Here is a 17690-nt window from a genome sequence, read left to right as displayed (position 1 = left end):
CGAATTCCTAATTGAATTGACATTTGAATGCAAGCCCTGCATTGGCATTAGGGTGTCCCCAGATCAGCACTCTTGTCCTTGAGATCCACCATGGTGTAGTGGTTAAGAGTGGCATACTCTAACCTGAAGAACTGCATTTGTTCCCCTACTCCTCCACATGAAGCCTGCTGGATGACCTTGGGCCAGTCACCGTTTCTCAGAACTTTCTCAACCCCACCTACCTCACAAGTTGCCTGTTGTGGGGAAAGGAAAGAAAGGTGCTTGTAAGCCACTTTGAGACTCCTTTAGGTAAAGAAAACCAGCTCTTCTTCTCTGCTATCTTTATGTATCTTCCAAACATGAATTCTTTCTCTCCTCAGAATAACAGCTGCTATTTTTATTTCCCTTCTCTCCAAATATAAGATTAAATTTGCAGTTGTACCTACATAAACAGATCTGTGCTGTAACAGCTCAGTCAGACTCATCTTCCCAGCACTCAGAATGGGAGACTCGTATGTGATGCCAAATTAAATATGTGTAAAGAAACAGATCACTGTGACTGTCCAACTTTTAAGACAGGCTTAAAATGTGATTCTTGGCACCACTGACATTTCTATGGCCACGCTAGGCTCTCCGTTCTTCACAAACACCAAGAACCAGCCCTGGGGTTGCAGGTGAAGGGGAAAGTATGCAAAGCAGTGACTCTTCCACAGATTTGCTGATGTTCCCTTAACTAAACCAGCCCTGTATTGCCTACTTGCAGTGAAACCACAATGCATCCAGCATGGATTTTCTTTCCCCAGCTACCCAAGTAATTTTTATAGGTAGAGATTGCCAGGGATTGGACATGGGACCTTCTACAGCCACATAATGCATGCTTTTATGAGACTGGAACCATTGATCTCTTAGCTCTTTCTCTGCACTACTACGCCATGCGAGCTCTCATATGAGAAAGTGCTTTAAAAAAGACTTTACAGATAATGGGATTTCCACTTCCCCTTTGGCCTCCCTTGTGACTCTATCGTTCAACTCAAAGTGCCTCAGCATAGACCCACAAATTCCATTTCATCCTCCATTACTCCTTGAGTCCTTAGAAATTCAATATGTTCCATCCACGCCAACCTGTTTTTCAATTTATGCTCTTTCTCGGTGCTTTTAAGCTCTCTGACGTCTTTAGGCCTGCTGTCGACGGCCAATTCCCACTCATCCAGTTCCTGTTACTGAATGCTGGGCTGAAGCACATTTCATCAGAGTCTGGGAAGGTTATCAAGCTCATGTACCAGGAGATACCCAGGTCGTTTGTAAACCATCAGTCCTGGAGGACGGCACATTTCAGTCAGGAGGAGCCAAGACTGAGCATTCTTGGCTAACATTTGCAGACCCGTGGTGGGAACTTTGGAATAACCATTTAATCAAGGCCATCTGGGGGCTCATTTGAACAGTGAAAGCACCAAAAAGAAGCAGCAGGAGCAGCTACTCTTGATTGAAATGGCAAACTTGCCATGTTTGAATGGCCATCTGTGGACAATATATTTTTCAGAGGTGTGATGGTATGGCCAAGTCCATGGAACTCATGCTCATTTGTAATAACTGTCTATTAAGTGCTTTGTAAATGCTAGAGTACCAAGGGAAAGCCTAAGCTACCTCCTGTCAATGACCAGCACTGCTGCATCTCATAGGTCCTTTCCACATGGGCCAGGGGATGCGAGGTGCAACTGGGAAAATTGATCCTGGTGTAGCCCCGAGCCATTCGCATGCTTCTGTGTGAACAACCCTGCAGCTGCTGTGGCTTGCAGACACACCTCCACACAAAGGAGCATCCTTTTAAAAAAAAACTTACCTCCTTCTCTGCTCAGCCCCACAGGGATGAGGAGGCCATGGCTGACGCCTCACGGACCAGCAAGCCGGTCACCCTCTCTTGCAGAGCTGTGCAAGGAGAGAAGGTAAGTTTTTTTTAAAAATGGGCAAAAGCAGCAGCTGCCTCCCCGGGCCCTTCGTTCAGCCCCGGCACCAAGGCGGGATATTTGAAATAGTGCGATTCTCAAATATCCCGCCTTGGGGGGTTTAAAGTGGGATTGATGCAGTTTAGGAGCAGGAACTGTGCGAAATTCCCGCCCAAACTGGGTTTAATCCCTCCCCTCCCCTGGGATCATTGGCCCATGTGAAAAGGCCCATAGGCATAAGGTAAAACATAGGTGTAAGATATCTATTGGACAGTGCTTGTAACATCACCAATAGCTACTTTTAAAAATCGGCAATATGCACATATTTTGATTCACTTCCCTCAAAACAAACAAAAAGAAGGAAAACGATATGTGCGCCAGATGGCAGAGAAAACTAACTTCATGTATTTTTACCGGTACATGGAAATTGCAGGTGGATGAGTTGCAAGCAGAGAAAATGTCCGTGGTAACCTTCTACAAATGGAGGTTGGTATGGAGACTCCTGCAGTGGCAGAAAATGGTGGACACAAACGTGAAAGGAAGAGCTCCTAAAGCGGAGGGAATAAAACGTTTCCTGCTCTCTGTGTAACAAGCAGGAAAGGTTTACAAAGCGACTTCAGGAACAAAGGGCGTTTCCCCACTTGCCACGCCCCCCAAATGCCCCGCGCTGCTCTCAGTGTGCGTCATTTCTGGCACGCGCCCGGGCTTCCCCACGACCCCGCGCTCTGCGCAGGGTCATCAAAAGACGCCGTTTGGAAGAGCGCCAGGAATGACACGCACTGAGGGGGCGCGACAGTGGCAGCGTCAGGGCGGCTGTGTTGTCACTGCCTCTGTAGTGGGGAGTGCTGGGGGACCCCGCGCTACTTGCCTACAGTAGCGCGGGGCAGAAGGTAAGTGGGGAAAGGCCCTCTGTCGCTAGTTTAATGTTTTCGAAATAAAATGCTTGGAGGAAAAATAAAAAAATCTTCCAAACTTTTTTTGGGGGGAACTGTGTGGAATTCCACCCCAAAATGCTTTTTTTAATACCCTGAAGAAGTTTTATTTGTGCTGTGTGGGCCATACTACAATTCCCTCTAGTAGCCATTTTACTACACCACCCTGGACTGATACCCTGTCTAACGACCAATGATCAAGTGATACACTCCTGTTATTTCTTGATCTGAAGTAAAATAACTCTAGAAGAGGTAGATGAAACTGGAGGGTGGGGGACGTATTTCAAGTGCTATTCCTTAGAGGTTTCCTGGTAGTAAACCCCTTTGAACAGGCCTGTGTAGGATTCTGAGTAGACCTGCTTAGAATTGCCATCTTTGTTTAACCTGACCAACGGACCTGCTGATATCCTGTTATTCTTTGAACACATTTTGATAAGGAAACTGGTTATTAATATTTTTGAAAAGCAAGTTTGTTTTATGGAGGAGTTCCCTCCCCACCCCCTGAAGAATTCAAGACAATATTGGAGAGAGGAAGTGTGTTTACACTGGAGATTAATGTCAAATAAATGGGAGCCTTGATCCACGGCTCTTCCCCATAGCTTCAGTCTGCATTTCCTCCTGTCCTGCATGCTGCTGTCTCCCCAGGCGTGTTCATATCACACACATGAGAGAAACCCTTGTGAAGTGACAGTCAGTTCCTCTCCATGCTTTGGCTTGTCAGAGGCTCTTGGGGAATCCGGAAGGAGCGTTGTTTATAATTAGTTCTTTTCTGAGGAGAAGACGGTTTGGTGCGGGCGGGGTTTTTTTTAATACCTCTGCCTCAACAAAATTTAATTTGCAGCTGTCCATCTGCTTCTGGGCTTTACCCTCTCTGTTCTCACATAACATAACTTTCACTACAATGGCCTTGGCCCAGACTGCAAGCGATCCTCATTATTCTTTCATTCTCAACATGTCGCCCAAAACAAAACATGCACCCGGGGAGCAGAGGCCTGCTTAACCCCCTTTCCTCCTTTGTTTATTTACCCTTTTCATTCTATTGTCTAGTGTAAAAGGCATCATCGAAAGTGCTTATCCACTTCCATTTTGTACTTGTATCATTTCCCTGTTTGGGACAGAAAACACACACACACACTCACACACAAGACCTTTAGTGGGAAAGCTACTAAAGAAAAATGGGTTCTTCTTCCCACCGGTTGCAGGTGTAACCCCCATGCCCAGAATGGGTTGGCCCAGAATGGGTTGACCCAGTAAGGGGTGGAGACTCAGAGCAGCAGAAAGGCTGAAAGAGCTCTTTGCAGAAGACAAGGCTACCAGACTCGGACCTTGATTTCTATAAGTCCTTAACACCTTGTTAAGGTAATTGCAATATTGTTGGGAACTACTGGGAAGGTAGTTGTTGTTGTTTTTTTGCTATGTTGTAAATGTTGGAGTTTATTGTTTCAGGGTTTTCTTTTGTGGTTGTAATGGGTGAGAGTTCTCCTGGAGACCTTCATCATGTTGCAACCTGTTCATCAAGCCCTTGGAGTCTTCAGGAGCCAGCCAACTTGCAAAGAAGAATTTGGACTTGGCAATATCAGTAGACTGTAAATAGAAGGACTTGAAATGCAACCTGAACAGGACCTTGAATTGTAACGTTAAATGTTGATGTTTTAAAAGTGTTAATTGTAAAGAAAAGTAAACCACTTTGTTGTTTAAAAATTGTTGTTGCAACTCATTCCAAGTACTGCCCCACAGAACCCACAAGCTGAGGTTACACAGGCAGAGGTGGGATCCAGCAGGTTCTCACAGGTTCCCGAGAGTAGGTTACTAATTATTTGTGTGTGCCGAGAGGGGGTTGCTAATTGGTGATTTTGCCACGTGATTTTTGCCTTAGTTACACCCCTCCTCTCAGCAGTGGCACGCAGAACTTGAAGCAGTCTAGCAGGAGGTGCACCAGCATGCGTGGCAGCCTGCGCCTGCGTGCATTCGTTTCCTGCCCAAGGACCAGGGCAGCGGCTGCATCCTTGCCACAGCCCCGCCCAGGAATGCCCAGCCCCCTAATGCCCGACCATGCCCCCATCTTGCCCCTCCCAGCCCCATTGGCGCTACGCAACAGTTTGAATCCCACCACCATGGGAACCTGTTACTAAAATTTTTGGATCCCACCACTGGTTGCAGGTCTTTCACTCTGGACTGGATCACTTGAGATGTCATTTTGTTATAAATAAACTGGGAACAAACTACAAGCTGCTATCATGTTATTTGGACTGTTTGCTGTTAGTTACATTTTAAAGGGAAAGATGGTGGTCCTGGTCCAACTCTGCTTGCATTCACCTGGTTCCATGCACTACCTAGGGGGTGTGCTTCACTTTAAAATAAAAGCCCCATTCAGTCAGCTCCATGAAGACTTGATAAGCTTTAGGACAGAGTTACAGGCCGATTATCCACACCCAGCTCTTTCCCTACTCTAGCGTGAAAAGTCACAGGGAAAGCGAGAAGCACTGGCGGGGCAAGAGGAGGTACGTCAGGACGAGAAATCTTGCCCCAATATACTTTTTTGGCGCGCGGCAGGAAGGAAGCATGTCTGGACAAGAAATCTTGTTCCAACATGCTTCAGCTCCCAGTGCGCCTCTGGAGCCCCATCTATCATCGGCCCCAGAGAACAATCAGATACTTATTTGAATCTGCATTCCCTGAATATGTGTAACTCTTGCTGGTTCGATGATCACTCTGTACACTTTTTAAACACATCTTGAACTGGGAGTGAACTGGGGCAGGATGATGGACAGAGGAATATGGCACCCCTTTCTATTCTCTGTAATTGTGGATAAGTCCAGCTGGGGAGTAGGGGCAGGGGGGCTGAACAAGGCCTTTTAGCAAAGTTCAAAGAAGGTAATTTGGGCCAGGAGGAAATGCTCTTTGTTCTCCTGTTTTTCATTTAAAACCAAATTTATGCCAAAGGCAACTAAAACATATGCACAAATTTGGTGACCACAAACAGTAGCATTTCACACTACTAGTGTCTAGAAAAATTCCTAGATGCTCTGGTTCTTTTTGTGTTTGTGTACTGGTAATTCAAGCTTTCAGTCAAACAGGGTGGGGACGTGAAGACAGACTAACATTCTGAAGTGGCATTGGAAACGGCTTTTTGCTGCATTATGTCACCTTTGCAGAGAAAATAAGACAAACCACTTCAATTGCTCTTTGAACATGTCTGCTTGTCTTCACCTATCGTGGCCTCAGATTTGTTCCTTGTGCTTCCAGGACTGCAGCCTTATTCAAAAGCCCCTTCACCAGATCACCCGAGATCCCGAGCATCCATCAGCCCCCATCTCTCACTCGCCCTCCCTCAAGTATTTCCAGTCCAGTCACCCACAGTCTTTCTTCCATGTTGGACCAGGTGATTGCAAGTCCCCCTCTGAATCTCAACTTGGCAGTCTGAAAACTCCGGAAGGCACAGGGACACGAGACGTTAACGAGCAAACAAAAGGCAAAGAGAAGCAGCCATCAAAAAACTTTGCACATTTGTCTGTAGGACTGATCATGACCAACACATTTTAAACCACATTTATACAGCAGCTATAAATCATAATCACACTGTGGTATGATCTATCATTTATGACTTGCTGTCATTTTTACAATGACTCTTGATATTCTCCTTTTCCTCTTATAACCACCGTCCTGTGCTACTCGAAGCAGGTAGCCAATTGCCTTTTCAGCAGACCGTAGGGGATCTGGCTTCTCCGGTGCACTGCCGGATGTTCCAACACCACTAGACAATGACACTCAGCTGCATTGGTTACCTCTTTCTATGCTGTCAGCAGCAGCTCCATGCAGACTTCTAATTGTGAGTGGATTGTCTTGGTTCTCTTCATGGATTTAGAATTTTGCTCCATGACATGTTTGACTCCCCTTGAAGTCCCATTGAACGAGGAACATTTCTAAATTTTATTCCAGAACTGGGACATGTGAAGTTTCTCTGCTTTCTATTTACTGAAACCCTTTTAAGCTCACCTTTTCCTCTGTATGGTGGGTTACAATGTGAACTAAAATGCAACACAAAGAGAATAAAAATTAAAACCAGGGAATATAATAAAGAATCCGGCCATATGTATGAATGAATCTGTGTTGTATTGAATCAGACCATTGATCCATCAAGGTCCATTTTAAACAAACAAAACCTTTATTGGCATAGATTGATCATACAATAAACACATAAAATAAGTCTCATAAGGCCAGGACCTGTAACAAAAACTGAGCAATTTTCTCCACAGTGAACAAATCATCACTGTTCAGAAGTCACATGATAGTACGGCTTAAAAGACTGTTAGTCTTGGATAAGAGAGAACAACCATGTCTAAACAGAGCATATTTTGGGCAAATGAACAGAATGTGTTCAAGAGTTTTGACAGAAGTCGAGAAGTCTGTCTGACTGGGGTATATTACAAAAATGTCCCTGTTGCAGAACTGATGGGAAAACGTTACATCTGGCCCTCGTCAGAACCCACCTTTGTCTGGGCTCAGTTAGATGGTACAAATATTTGGCAATCTGTCCCGTTCAAGCATAACACCAAAATAAAGTGGGGAGCATGATGACATTGCACAGCTCCTGGTCGGGAAGTCGTGTTTTAATTTCCCTCCTATTTGGGGGTAAGCATCAGGATAGCCTCCAAAGAAAGACCAAGCAGGATTAACTTTGCAATTATCCATCCCCACCACTCCATTACCGGAAGTTCAGAGAGCATCCTGTTGGCTAGACTAGAAGGGCAGAATTGTCTACTCAGGCTGGCTTTGGCTCTTTCGGTCTCAATTAGACATTTTCCCCCATCACCTCCTGCCTGGTTCCTGTAACTGGAGATGCCAGGGGCCGAACCCATGATCTTCTGCATGCCCAGCAGATGCTTTTCCACGGAGAGGCAGCACCTCCAGTGGTGGGATTCAAATAATTTAACAACTGGTTCTTTACAAGCGCCATTTTAACAATCGGTTCTGCCAAAGCGGTGCAAACCTGCTGAACCCCAACACTGAGCCCATCCCCAGTGGAAGTTCATTCACTATCAGGTAATTCAGGCTTTATGGTAAGTATCAGCTGTAGAAAAAACTTTTGAATAACATGTTCTGGCTGTTGCAGTGATATCAGCACTGGGGTCTTCCTGATATGTACAGGGAGGCCATCCCACAGGATAGGAACCAGGGGTGGAGCGAGGGGGAACTGCACTCAGGGCACGCATGAACCCTGTGCCCTGTCACACCTCTGCCCCAGAACGTCTCCTCCACGCTCTGGCCATGCCCCCGCACAGGCACGCACCTGGGGCATTGTACACCCCCTGCTCCATTGGTGCGACGCCACCAATAGGAACCTCTGCAGAAAAAAGTCTGGCTTGATCACAGTTCCACAAAGTTTCTGACAGTTCCTCAGATGTGATGTCCACTGTGCATTCCGGAAGTTTCTTCATTCTTCTACTACCATCCAAAGAGTTGGAGGGCAACCAGGGTTGCTACCGGTGTTCAGGTAGAGGCCTTCTGCATCCTGATCTTTTTAACTGAAGATAGTAGGGATTGGACCCCGGATCTTCTGCCTGCAGAGCAGATGTTCTGCTTCCGAGCCACAGCCACTCCACCACCAGAGGCCTTTCAGAGTTCATAATCCTCCAGAAGTGAAATGTCACATGGTGAAGCAGCAGGAGACGGCGTGCAGAGTAACTTCATCATCCTGTCTTAGGAAGTTAATGTTCTCACTAGGAAGAGAAAACACACTTGAAGATTATGTCTTGGCCAGGCTGCCAAGCTAAATGGAGCTCGCTCTGGATCATTATTTCCCTGTATCTCTGGAGAGACCTCTGTCAGTCCTAGAAGGGAGGTGGCTCCCCCACCCCTCCCAGAGCCCTTCACCATCTCCACCTTGGAATAAAGATGGGGGCGGGGATAGAGACTGGGACCCTCTGGTCCCTATTATTTTAGCCGGTAATACATCCAGCCTGTGTTTATTTTAAAAGAGCAGAAAGTGTGTCTCTCTCTGCTGCTGGCGATCCAGTCCACACCACACTGGTACAAGGAAGGAGGGGACCTCTGGTGTGCTCAGGCAGCAGTGTGTGTGTGTGTGTGTGTGTGTGTGTGTGTGTGTGTTTGTTTTAGAAGTGTTGCTAGACTGGAGGGGGAGAGGGGATGGACTGCAGAGGTTGCCAGCAGAGCAGCTTGCGAACAGGCCTAGCGCTGTGTTTGTTTATTTAGCTGAGTGGAGTGAGGGGAGGAGGGAGAGGGAGAGAGAAACAGAGACAAGTGCAGGGCCTGACAAGGCCTCTCTCCGAATCTAAACTAAAATAAACAGCCATAAAAAGAAACAATTGCTTCTGGATGTGCAGCAGGTAGAAAGATGGATTCGGTTCATATTGAGCCCTTCTTTGGCGTGGGAAGCGGCAATGGCTTTGGTTGTGTTTCCAGCCTCCAGGTGAGTCCTGGAGGTCTCCAGGAATCACAACTGATCTTTAGATGACACCAGTCACGCTGCGTTTCTGTTTTTCCAGATGGGGTTGCAGGGAAAGATTATCCCCTTCTGCACATGCAGAATAGTGCGCTTTCAATCCACTTTCAATGCACTTTGCAGCTGGACTTTGCTGTGCGGAATAGCAAAATCCTCTTGCAAACCATTGTGAAAGTGGATTGAAAGTGCTTTATTCTGCATTTGCAAAAGGGGCCTCAGTTGCAGCTTGAAGAACTATAATCTTCAAAAGCTGTACCAGCTGATTGTATAAATTGCACCCAGCAATTCAGCTTCGGTGCTTGCAGTGGACAGTTATTGGGCACAACAAAAACCATTTGAAACTGTTTTATGTGGTTTTTCTCATTTTATGGATGTGCATCCAACGCTCAGAGTCAAGCTAGATGTGATGTTGAACAGGAATCCAATGCAATTTTTATTTCTAAATAGTATCCATTGTAACTCTGCCCCTTATACTTTGCCTTATGAAATATTGGATTTTCATATTATTTCTTGCACTATGTGCTACAAAATGCCAGTTTCCATGTTTGTATGTGTAGGTAGCAGAGTGTCCATCTAAAAATTGGCCAAAGGCAAAAGGTCTGTTTGCAAAACTAAATCAATGCATGAGTTTCTCCAGGCAATAGAATCTGGAAGCCTCATTGACCATGGGCATATCTTGATTACCACACCCCGCTAAAGATGTTCTGACACAATGGATCCCAGAGAACTCCCTGGTACTAGATGTTATATCTGATGTGCTTTTGAGAAACCATTTCCTCAACAATTGCTTCTCACATACATTTCCTCAACCTCTAGATACGATCTCCCTAACAACAAGATCCCTTCCTGATTCACTCAAACCTCAGCCAAATTTGAATACTTAAGGCAGAGACTTTAGGAAGTACCTCTGCATAAACCATTCAAGGTTTCACAGATATAATTTAGGACCAATTGACCCCATTGTCCCGGGAAGTAGAGACAATAGATAGAGCTGCTAATTAGCTAAACTCTGCAAGTCCAGCAAGGAAGCCCCAAGCAGTTGCAAAGAAACAAAACCTAAGTTTGAATTTCTCGCCTTACCTGCGCAAAGGGGTATAAAAATACTGCACACCAGAGCCTCAGTGCTCAATCCTAGACTGAACCTCTCTTGGTCACATTGGTGTGAGACACGATATCATCGTTCGCATTGGGTTTCTGTGCTGGCATAGAAATCCTTGCCTTCTTCTGGAATTTCTCTGCAGAATTTAGGTAACGTTTAAGTCCCCAGCTTCCCCTCCTACTCTATCATCCAAAACCTATCTTTTCCTCCCTGTTTATATACTTAGGAACTGTGTGTATGTGCCTTAATGTCTCACTGTATGATTGCTTGCAAACAAAATTTATATAAAAATATTTAAACTACAATTTGGTCTCTGTAGACCGTTTCTAAAGCCAATTCTGGTATAGTTATCTAAAAGATCCCACCTAGCCTACCTCTTGCACTGCCAAGCCGAGTTATATTCCCCATTGCTACTTTTAAAAGGTTCTCATACTGTTAAGCTAGTAACACAGTAGTCTGGGCATGTGTACTTGTGCATTGGGACCACAGCATGGGGTTAGTCCTTTCTCCCCAAACTGTTTTTCTGACCAAAAACTGTCTCCTGGAGCTCCAACTTGGGATAAAGAAGAAAGCTATCATCTCTGAAGTTCTCTTGCTTGGAAATTCTATGGTTTCACCAAAAGCCTGCTGTGACTTGAAGGCACACACACACACACACACGAAAAATCTGCTGTGTTGCACTGATAAAATGAAAATGAGGTTTCCATGGTTGAAACAGTGATACCATCCATGTGATAGCTGACCTCTGAACACACTGAAAATTATTGATGCACTAGGAGAGGTATGGTTGGGCTCCCTCCCTGGCATGCTCTCTGCCTGGCCCGCCACAAACATACACTTGTCCTTATTGATTTGATGTTACTTGAGCCTCACCTCCCCCTCAGCCCTCATTCGGCCACTTTGGCAGGAATTACAATAGAAACTAGCCCTGGTGGGACAGAGGCCTTCCTGTTACTAAGCTGTTTTTGCAGGTGAGGGGATAAAGAAGGCAGGGAGGGTTTGCTGTACTTTTTGCACATTATTGAGTCAGGAAGTTAACAGGCAGTTGAGACCTCCTCCTTTTTTCATTTCGAAGGCAAAAAAGGAATTGCACAAAGCTCTTTTTCTTTCCTGCCTAGGATCTTTTCAAGGTGTCCTGGGGCTGTGTAAATGGCAGCTTGGCTTTGAGTAACTGGCTGCTGGGATCTTGCTGATCAGGAAAGATCTGCAGGTGCATGCCAAGGCCTGATAAACATCCTTTGCTCACTACAGTCAGAAAGAAAAAGGATTGGTTTGCATACCCTGCTTTTCTCTGCCTTTGAGGACTCTCAAAGCGACTTACAATCATCTTCCCTTCATCTCAAAAATAGCATATATACGATTTAAAAAAAATTTAAAAGTCCAGATTTAAAAATTGGAAACATCACGGTTGTCTTCTAGAAAAGGACTGTGTGTCTCTAAAGTTCCTCATAGCCCAAGACTCTTTTATCTTCAGGATCACTTCTTCCAACTCCTAACATATTCTACTGAGATAACTGTGCTCTAGGGGTGGGCATTCACCCAACGACGACCAGGGAAAAAAATCTGAAAAATATCAGTATTTTGGTGGGGCTTTTTCTCCCACTCCAAAAAAGGCAGCAATAAAAGGGAGCTGAAAAAACAGATCACAAAAAATTGGTGGTCTCACATGGAATGCCAGATTTTGGGAGTTTTCAAAAATTTCTAGGTTTATTCAACCTGTCCCTGAAAAATACCAATAAAAGTTTTTTGCCCACCCCTACTTTGCACATCTCAGCAAAGGATTTTGAAGGGGCCACCCTGTAAATGCATGTGACCAACAACTGTCTGTATTCAACCGTGCCTTGTTGTAAAGCGTTCAAAAATATTCCTCTGTAGAGCTCAAGGTTATATCAAAATCAGACCTAGGAAAGATTCGATAACTACAAAGAACAAGAGAGCTGGAGGAAACTACAAGAGATGTGTAGCTTCCATACAGTTGGGAGCAGCAGCCAGGCCCCTTGTTGTCGTTGTTGCTAGTTAATGTATCTATAAGTCAGCCTTTCTCACTGAGGCCCCTTCCGCACATGCAGAATAATGCACTTTCAATGCACTTTGCAGTTGGATTTTACTGTGCGGAATAGCAAAATCCACTTTCAAACAATTGTGAAAGTGGATTGAAAGTGCATTATTCTGCATGTGCGGAAGGGGCCTGAGATTCAAGGCAAGTGGCACAGTGTCAGTCAAAACAATCAATAGGATAACAAACAATGTAATAGAAATAGAATTACAACAATTTGAAACCAAGCATTAATATTAGACTTGATAAGTTTACAGAAAATAGTATTACATACATAGAAAATCATGCAGTAAAACCCAGATAATGCATAAAGCAAACAGATAATACACTGTGGTATAGTCCACAATCTATTTCCCCCATAAAGTGTCCTCTTTAATCATTCTGTTATCGTGTGGCCTTATTTATAGATAAACCCTCTTGAATAACTCTGTTTTATATAGTTTGTGGAAGGATAGTGTGGAAGCCCTCCTGATCTCCGGCAAGCCATTGCACAAGATGGGAGCGTGGGAGGCCACAACAATGAATGCTCCTGTACAGGAATTTGTCAGTCTCTCCCATTTGCTGGGTAGCACCTCCAGAAGGCCCTGGCCAGGTGAGCTGCCATGGTGTAGCACAGAAGGAGAGGCAGTCCTGCTAATACAATAAGCAGGAAGGAAGATGTGGAAATTCTCTGACGGTTTAAAAGCTATGGAAGTTCCTTCTGGTAGTTCTGGAGATCCTGAGAAGGACCAGCAGGCAATAAGGATAGCCAGCTTCCAAATGGGGCCTGGAGATCCTCAGAATTGCACTGATCTCTAGCCTACAAAGATCTGTTACCCTAGAGAAAGTGGCTGTGGAGGGTGAACTTATATCCCGCTGACCATCACCAGGCTCCACACCCAAATCTCCAGGAATTTCCCAGACCAAAGCTGGCAACTTTAGGAAAGGAAGAGAGAGATAAGTAATTGTACTGTTGGATCTTTAGCCTGGGGACATTGGCCAGGTGGTCAAGACCACTTCTTCCTGGAGCGGGACTATCCGTAGATATACAAACGCCCCTTTCTAGAAGACAACTGTGAATCTCTCCGCATATCCTTCCATTTGTTCATCACATTTGTTATTGACTGAGACAGATTAGGATAGCGGTTAGACACAATGGTCAGCATTGTGTCTTGGACTTTCCCAGACCTGTTTTCCAGGGAGGCCAGCTTCCCTCTTTCCTGCCTCTTTGATCCAGTTCATTGCTCATCGCATCTAATCTGAGACGCCTGAAAATGCATCTTGAGTTGTTGGGGGTTTTTTTTAGAAAGTTCTTGGGCTCCCGCCTTTTTCATTAACTGCTTGGAGTCAAGCCAGGGGAGATGTTCTGGCTTCTTTGCTTGCCAGATGTGAGGAGGGGGAAAGGGAGGAGGGTCTGTTGATCCTTAAGAAGAAAAATTCATTGGCGAATCAAAGAGAAATGTTTGTAATGGGTAAGCGAGAGCTGTACAAGTCGATCCATCTTTATATGGCTAATGCATCCCATGAGAGGGCTGGGAAGATGGAAATGTTTGTCTTCTTCTGTGGCTGCTCCAGTCTTTTATCTGCCCATGATGTGCCACTTTGTAGCCGCCTCGCTTCTCAGTGCTAGTTCAATCTTTCTGCCTTTCACAGATACAAGCAGGCGTGCACACTGCCGGGAAAGTTTTCTGCCCATGCTCATATTTCAGTGGCTTTTATATGACACTTGGATCCAGCTCCAAAAGAAATCAATCAGATTGAGATTAGAAAGGGACTGAAATCAGGACAAACTGCTTTGGAGCGAACACACATGGATGGTGCCGGCAGGCTCGGCACCATGACAGATGATATATCGCGGTGTTATCAGAAAACATGAAAGGACAGCCAAGGACTGGGGAATGCTGTGCCTCAAGAAAGCAAAGAATGAAATATATATATAAAAAAGAGAAGTCTCGCTGGTTTCCTTCACAGAGAAGGAATTTCTTAATAGATTTTTGAAAGCCATCAGTATCCCTTTGTCATACTCCAGAGTACCTATGAGGGCCAGTGCAAAGCAAAGGAATGCAGCAGCCGCCAGGAATGAGGCCTGGATAATGAAAAGGGGAGCTGGAGAGAAGAAGAGGACAATCTCCTTCTGCCTCCCAGACGTTCTGGCCTGATGGAAGTCATTGTGGGAGAAGAAGAGGAGGAGGGGGGGTGGAGGCGGAATTTGGACTTATACCCCACCCTTTTCTCCTGTAAGGTGACTCAAGGTGGCTTACGAGCTCCTTTCCTCTCCCCACAACAGACAACTTGTGAGTAGGTGGGGATGAGAGAGTTCAGAGAGAACTGTGACTCACCCAAGATCACCCAGCAGAAATGTAGGAGTTTGGGAAACTGGTTCACCAGATAAGCCTCCGCCATTCAGGTGGAGGAGTGGGGAATCAAACCCGGTTCTCCAGATTAGAATCCACCTGCCCCTAGCCACTACACCACGCTGGCTGCATATGTATAGCTGCATGTGCTGTCAAGCTGCAACCAATTTATGGTGACCCCAGCAAGGAGCTCTCAAGGCAAGTGGGAAGCAAAAGTGGTTTGCTGGTGTCTTCCTCTACAGAGTCATGCGGGGTGGTCTCCCATCCAAGAAGTGACCCTGCTTAGTTTCCACACTAAGTTGGAAAAGACCTTTGGCGCACCACCCTTTGGCAGCCCATAACCCCTCTTTACTCCCATCCAGCACCACCATATGTTGCCAAATCATAAAATGGACTGCAAGGTGGGCCAGGGACAGAGAAGCCAGGCTTCTTGCTATGGTGGGCAACCTCCCGCTCACATGCTCCGGGCACCTGCTGCAACTCAGTGGAACAGTGGGAGCAAAAATGGTAGAGGAGGGAACCAGCATCAGGCAATGTTGTGGCATCACTTCCAGAAGCCTGTTTTAACTGATTCCACCCCTCCCAGCACTTCTTGGAGGGTTCAGTAACACTTAACTGAGCCAGACCTAAGTATAATGATTCTGCTTTTTTGACACCTGGCCTTTAGTTATTAAAATCAACAGTCAGGGCTCACCGGGGATGTAAATGAGGGCACTACAAAGTCCTTGTGTTTGTTGGTAAACTGCAAAAGAACTTTGTTTCACACATGCAGTGGGGATTTTGTGTGTCCTAGGCCCTCACCAGCTGTTCTCTGTTTGCATTCCCAACAGTGTGCAGGGAGAAGCGGCTTTCACACCCTCAAACCACTGCATGGAGCCACTCCTTTGTAACAATCACATCATTTGCATGGCTACACATAATTTTCACAATGAAGCCAAAGGTAGTTCACAGATGCAAAACCAGCATATACTTAGGGGCTATGGGAGAGGCTAAAGCCATTTTCCCCCCTGCATTTTGTCATTCTAATCAGAAAAGAACTAGAGTGGGAAGTACACAATCACCATCACACATGTTGTGTTATTCCCCAACAAAGTAATATTTAAATGGAGCCTGAGACAGTATCACCCTAACTTGGATAGCCCAAAAGTTAAGCAGGGCCAACCCTATTTAGTATTTGGATGAGAGACCACCAAGGAATTCCAGGGTAGCTATGCAGAGGAAGGCAATGGAATACCACCTCTGTTAGTCTCTTGCCTTGAAAACCCTCCAGGGGTTACAACAGTGGCTAATAGTTTATGCCTGCACTTGGATAAGTCCATTTCAGCATCAGATTTCAGGTGTGTCTATTTTAGCCTAGCTTCTTCCTGCCATTTCTATCTCCCCTCCCTCCTATGAACCCTGCTTGTACTTTGCAGATCATCCATTCCATAAGTCCAGCTGGTTCACCCACCCTGCAGACAGTAACGTAGGTATAGATTTTGTATGAGATGGGTTTGGTGACTGAGGGCTTTCCGGCTGTTCCACTCCATGCATTGTTTCAAGTAAGCCGGACATGTAATGGGAGGGAACCCCCCTTACCCACGACAACCCCCGAGAACCCCCCTTACCTATGTCTCTGCCTGCAGAGAGGCTGCCCTTTGAGTCTAGTTGTTGACTTCACTGTGTGCCTGGCTTCCATTTCCTGGTTTTGTAGTCTCCAACAGAGAACAAGACCAATTCCCAATAGTAGGCTTCTTGCTGCAGCCAAGATTTGGGGGAATTAGGGGAAACCCAACCCTAGTGAAAAGTGGGGGAGAAACACAACCCATAACCCTGACCAATCCATGGCAGCAACCAAATGGGGAATGCTCCCAAAGGTATCTGGTGGACTCTGGTCTAATCCAGCAGGCTCTTTCTTCTTTCTTAGTGCTGTGGGAGGGAAACAAAGGAGCTGGCAGAAGAGCTGGTGAAGAGTGGACAGAGGAAAAGGAGGAACGTATCACTCTGGGAGGGGAAGAGGTCAAAAGAAGGGGGGAAAGGACCCAAGGAAGGCATGGCACACTCGTTCAGGTTTGGGTTCCCAGCAAATTAGAAGAAAAAGTTCAGAGTTTCCCGTGTTGAGAAAATCCATCCTTTTATTCATTTAGCGAAATTGGGCAACTTCCAGAAATGAAAATCAAACTCGGATAATCTCATGGATCTGTTATGTGATTGAAACCCTGCCCCAAAGGGAAAGGTGGGCTTGCCCCAAGGAGAAACCCTGTGCACAAATGGTCTAAGGCAGCTGCATACTACTGTTTATCATTTATGTAGTGCCACAATTTTTCAGCAATGCCACTGAGCAATCTGAATGCTGATAGCTCATCTTTTGTTATCTGAAGGCACAGTTAAGTTTTCTGGTAAACATTAACATAGATCCAAATCATTCCCCGGTTGCTCCTTTTTTGAGACTTTGATTTGCTCCCCTTTTTTTGCCTTTCTGCACACCCACCATAAATCTCCACCTCCACACAACCATTGCCAATGGTTTGAGTTACTCTAATGGTATTTAGGAAAGTATTGTTAGCCAAGTACAAAGGCTACATTTATCCTGTGGCTTTCCAAAAGACCAGGTGTTATCCTCCTTAATCTTCCAGGTCAGAGGTCAACATCTTTGACATTGCAGTGATGAAGCAGAAGGTGAATTCTCAGAAGCGTGTGCGGTGAGTTCACTCTTTGAGTCTCAGGAGATGTAGGACAGACACATTTGTATACCATCAACTCACCTGCACCCGAATAAAATGCAAGTTTTTCCTTGTCCTGTTTACCTCCTCCAGATTGGGATGAACTAGTTGCTCTCACTGTATTGCTATTACCATTGTTCCTCTTTAGTTTAATATTTTAAACATGGAATTTTCCCTTGCTGC

This window comes from Sphaerodactylus townsendi, linkage group LG12, assembly GCF_021028975.2.
Source record: "Sphaerodactylus townsendi isolate TG3544 linkage group LG12, MPM_Stown_v2.3, whole genome shotgun sequence".
NCBI classification, from domain to species: domain Eukaryota; kingdom Metazoa; phylum Chordata; class Lepidosauria; order Squamata; family Sphaerodactylidae; genus Sphaerodactylus; species Sphaerodactylus townsendi.
Note: the sequence above shows the minus strand (reverse complement) of the source record.